Source organism: Olea europaea, unplaced genomic scaffold (genome assembly GCF_002742605.1).
Source record: "Olea europaea var. sylvestris unplaced genomic scaffold, O_europaea_v1 scaffold878, whole genome shotgun sequence".
Taxonomy (NCBI): domain Eukaryota; kingdom Viridiplantae; phylum Streptophyta; class Magnoliopsida; order Lamiales; family Oleaceae; genus Olea; species Olea europaea.
In genome coordinates this window covers 40,291-45,758 of record NW_019267241.1, presented here as the reverse complement: position 1 = coordinate 45,758, position 5,468 = coordinate 40,291, and the positions used below count along the sequence as shown (strand labels likewise).

General features: G+C 49.5%; 1 pseudogene; it reads right to left on the bottom strand.

The window, feature by feature from the left end:
- The window catches only part of LOC111392088, an 18,747-nt pseudogene that overhangs the window by 7,900 nt on the left and 5,379 nt on the right, over positions 1 to 5,468 (bottom strand).

Genomic DNA, 5,468 nt, shown 5'->3' with positions numbered 1-5,468 from the left:
GGGACCTATGAGGTCCACACCCCATTTTGAGAAAGGACAGGGGCTAGAGACGGCGGTCAAATCCTGCGATGGTTGTCTCTGCACCGGAGAGAAGCGCTGGCATTTATCTCATTTTCGTACAAACTCGAGGGCATCCCGCTTTAAGGTAGGCCAGTAATATCCCTACCTCAATATTTTTTGTGCTAGAGATAGACCTCCGGAATGGTTGCCACACACGCCCTCATGGACTTCCCTCAATATGTAGGTAGCCTCTTCTCCTCCGACGCACCGTAGGAGTGGGGAGGAGAAGCTCCTCTTGTAGAGAATGTCATCAATGAGAAGGAAGTGAGCTGACCTCCTTCTTAGCTTGTAAGCCTCATTCTTGTCAGTTGGCAGTACTTGGTCTTCGAGGTATGCTATGATTGGCTGCATCCAAGTGGGAGTCCCAGCGATCCACATTACAGTTGGGGCCTCGATCGAAGGTAGGAGGAGGTGCTCAATAGGTACTACTATGAGTAGCTCTGAGTCCTTGCTGCTAGCCAGCTTCGAGAGTGCATCCGCATGGGCATTTTCGATGCGGGGGATCTGGATCAACTCGAACTTTTCGAAGGATGGGATGAGGTTCATCACCATTTTCAGATAGGAGGCCATCGTTTTGTCTTTAGCTGAGAAGTTACCATTGACCTGGCTAACAACCAGCTGGGAGTCACTACTGATGAGTAGCCTCTTTACTTGCATTTCGGTGGCCAGCCTGAGGCCCGCAGGAAGTGCCTCATATTCTACTGCGTTATTGGTAGCTTTGAATCCAAACCTCACTGCCGATGTGAGTTTGTGACCTTCGGGGCTAATGAGGACAACCTCAGCGCCGGAACCAACATCCCTCGCTGACCCATCAACGAAAAGATTCCACGTGGGGGGTTCGACAGGTTCCATGATTTCATCCACCTAGGGTAGGTTGGCGAATTCAGCCACAAAGTCAGCCGAGGCTTGCCCTTTTATGGCTGCTCTAGCCTTGAACACAAGGTCAAATTCACTTAGTTCCACTGCCCATTTCAATAACCTTCCTGAGGCATCGGGCTTTCGGAGTACCTGCCTCAGGGGAAAGTTTGTCAGTATATGGATGGTGTGAGCTTGGAAGTAGGGTCTCAATTTCCTAGAGGCCGTGATCAAGGCCAAAGCAAGCTTCTCCATATCGGGGTAATGGGTTTCCGGCGATAGGAGCGCTTTACTTGTGTAGTATACGGGAAGTTGGGTAGACCCTTCTTCCCATATCAAAATCGAGCTGATAGCCTCGTTGGAGACGGCCAAATATAGTTGTAGGATATCATCGGGCTTCAGTTTGGAGAGGAGGGGGGCCTGTCCCAGGTGTATTTTCAGGCATTGGAAGGCCTCTTCACGTTCCTCAGTCCACTGGAATTTCTTCCTAGCCTTCAGTACTTTGAAAAATGGGAGGCATTTGTCTGTAGCTTTGGAAACGAAGCAGCTAAGTGCGGCCACTCGCCCGGTAAGACTTTATACCTCTTTTGGCTTTTGGGGGGACCTCATTTTGCATAGAGCCTCAATCTTTTCGGTGTTGGCCTCAATTCCTCGTTGGTTGACCATGTAACCCAAGAATTTGCCGGAAGCTACCCCAAAGGCGCACTTGAGGGTGTTTAGTCTCATCCTATACCTTCTTAGGATTTGGAAAGTGCTGTTGAGGTGCGTCATGTGGTCCTCGGCCTCCAAACTTTTTACTCGCATGTCATCTACATAGACCTCCATCGTTTTGCCAATGAGGTCCATAAACATCTTGTTTACGAGTCTTTGGTAGGTTGCTCTGGCGTTTTTCAACTCGAAGGGCATCATTCTATAACAATAGAGGCCTCGGTCCATGATGAAAGAGGTGTGCTCTTCATCGGCCGGGTGCATAAGGATTCTAGTAAAAAGGTTATAGCCGGAGTACGCATCCATGAAACTCAACAACTCGTGCCCAGTAGTAGAGTCTACTAGTTGGTCAGGGAGTGGAAAGTTATCTTTCGGGCAAGCTCTATTGAGGTTGGTGAAGTCGATGCACACCCTCCACTTGCCGTTGTGTTTCTTTACCAAAATCGGGTTGGAGACCCACTTCGGGTAGGTTGCCTCCCTGATGAAGCCATTTTGGATGAGCTTCTGAACTTCTTCCTTTAGGGCCTTATACCTCTTAGGATTGATGGCTCTCTTTTTTTATCTATGTGGGGCAACCTTAGGATCGATTTTTAGGTGGTGGCAGCTGATCTTCGGGTCTATGCCTACCATGTCCTCATGCTTCCAGGCAAAGATATCAAGATTCTTGCTCAGAAAATCCTTAATCTTTTCCTTTAGAATGTTGGATAGGCATTTGCCTACCTTCAGCACCTTTGATGGGTCTCAGGGGTCTACCGAGAAGCTCTCAAGTTCCTCTACTGGGGATGCCTGAGGCTCGTGTTCCGTTATGCGGGGGTCAATCTCATCAATTACTTGCACCTCCGGATTAGGTGGAGCGTCGATCATATCAACATCTTCTTGTTCGATGGGAGCATTACCCGGGACATCGGTCATGACCACGTCAGCTATGATTACATGGACGTCCCGGGGCTCTACCTTCTTGATGGAGCTTAGATAGCACTCTCTTGAGCCTCTTTGGTCGCCTTTCACCGTTGCAACCCCATTCTCTGTCGGGAATTTCATGCATAGGTGGTGGATGGAGGTGACTGCTCCCAATTCCTTCAGGGCTGGCCTGCCCAAAACTCCATGGTAAGCCGACCGGCTATCGACAATGAAGAACTCTATGAAATTCATTGTTGTTCGTGGGGATTCTCCCATCTCCACCGCAAGTGTTATCTTTCCCCTCGGAGTGATGCTATCTCCGGTAAATTCGTACAATGGAGTGGTGGTGGGCGTTAGCTGATGATCCAATATCATTTTGTCAAAAGCGGATCCGAATGGAATGTTGACGGAGCTGCCGTTGTCAACTAACATTCGTTTGAGCCCATTCCTGGCTATGACAGCTCTCACCACAAGTGCATCGCAATGGGGATAATGAACTCCCTCTGCGTCTTCCTGGGTAAATACAATGGATGGAACCTGGTTTCTTCGGGAGTTGCTACCCACAATGTAGCTTGTCAAAGGGGGGTGTTTAGCCTCCCGAGCATAGTTCATTTTGGAGTTTCGTGTTTCACCGCCAACATACGGACCTCTAAATATGGTATTCACCTCGTGGATAGGGATTTCATCTCGAGCTTGTCGGTTTCTTAGGTGCCTAAGCCCTTCCCTCGGCCTCACCGCATTATGCTCCCTTCGCCTTGGGGATACATCCCTTTGACGGGGAGCGGTCTCCTCACGCCCACGTCGGTTGTCGTGCCTGGGTGGGGGCCTGTTCGCCTGGGACGAATCATGTCTGTCTCTAACGGGTTCCTGCCGGGTACGTTGTGCATAGTCTCTACAATCCGCTATGCCATGCCCGTAGGTTGTGCATAGTCTCTACAGTATCCTGGAGGGTTCGAATTTGACCTATTTCTAGGTCCAAAACCTCAACCTCGGCCTCTCCCCCGACAGGTTATCTCCTAGGCCCCCATCTGATGGGGTCAATAATTGGGTTGACATCTTCATATGCCAAGGTGGGAACCGCATTCAAAGTGGTGGTGGCAAGTGCTTGACCAGAGTTCTCATTTCTGGCCTGGTTTATTGGGTAGCCCATCAGGTGGGAGGTCGGGCCTCCACTGCGCTGTCTTTGAGGAGGTGGGAGGCCTCTACTTGCCCTGTTCCAATGTTCAATCAATTCTTCATTGATGATCTCCCTTTTTATCATTTCGAGTAGGGCATCATAGGTGGTGGGGTCTTGATTTTGCACGTCTCTCTAGAATAAGGTATTCATGTTCAGACCTCCCCTGAATGCGGATAGTGCCTCTCAGTCAATGACTTGTACGCAGTACGTCGTCTCATTGGTAAAGCGCGATAAGAAGCTCTTTAAGGATTCTCCATGTGCTTACCTCATGTCCTGGAAACGTTGGATGGGGGCCTTTCCTTCTTTGCTCACCGCGAACCTCTTCAAGAATGTTGTCTTGAACTCGGGCCAGCTTCTAGTGCTCCTGGGTGGCAATCTGCTATACCAAATTTCAGCCGCTCCATTTAGCGTTAAATGGAAAGTTCTGCACTTCACGGCTGGGGTGGTGCCCCTTAGGCTCATGTGAGTTTTATAAGCATTTAGGTGCTTCTCCGGGTCGCCTCTTCCGTCATACTTTGATTATTTTGGCATAACATAGTGGCTCAGGACCTGGGCATTCCTTAGTTCTGTTGAGAATGGTAGATTCTCATCGTCATCATCTAAGTCGCAGGACCTCTGCCATTCGTCAAAGTCGTACTCATCAACCCTATGCCCTGGTTGTTGGTGAGAGGTTTTGGGGTGATCCCTAGCCTCTTCCTCCCTCCTCTGTTGCCTATTTCTAGGCGGAGCAACATGGGGGGCATTTTCATGCCTTCTCTCCGCCTGCTGGGGCATTGGAGGTGGAGGAGGCGGCCTTGTCCAAGGCTGTTGAGCCTGCTGTTGCCTGAGCCTCGGTTCGACGGGGCTGATTCTGTCAAAAACACTTCCTGCCCTCTTATACCTTGGATCTTGCTCATACGGAGGTGTAAAATTATCATGGCTCATTTGGACCTCGGTGGGTCGGCCAGAAGCGTAGTTGGAAGAAACATCAACTTTCACTTCCCTTTCAAATGGGCTTCCACCTCGGCCATAGTCTGGTGAGACAGTTCTATGACTTTGAACTTCATCCTCTTGCTGGTAGTGCCCTTGGGGGCGTATGGAGGAATGAGGAAGCCTCCCTGGCCCTATATTTGGGTCATAAGCTCCCTCATAGCCAAGTTTTGGCTAGCTATATCCCTCATGTTAGCGGCCATGATGACCATTTCTCTTGATACTCGTGTCGTGCGCATCCCACCTCTTCTTTGGTGGTGGTGGAGTTTTTGTCGAGCTGCTAGGGCAGCAGGCTGAAGAGGCACGTTCGTGTTTTCTCTTACCCTCCTGGGGAGAGTATCTTCATTGGAGCTCATTTTCTTTTGTCAGACTTCAGATTTCACTAAGTAATGGGGCTTCCTCCGGTTCGTTTCCAAGAACAAATCCTTTTTCAAGGGGAGGTTGCCCAAATGTCTTTTCAGTAGGCTTTTACCACAAGGTTGCTCGTGGTTATGGTATGGTTCCCACAGACGGCGTCAATCCGTTGACCCCAAAAAGTGTTGCCAACAGATGCCGGTCCCACCCGCACACACGTGGGCGAATGTCCAACACACTATGACACGTGGACGGTCTACAATGGGCGATTCAAAGAGCGTGGGAGTAGCTCAACGACGCGGGACGGTGACATTCGAAATCCGACGGGTTATTCGTGATCCGATTGTACAATAATTACCAACCGGTGTTCGTAAATGTACATGTGAAAAAGATTTATTATTATTATATAGAAAATATCTTCATTGTGGTCAAATTTGCAAAGATA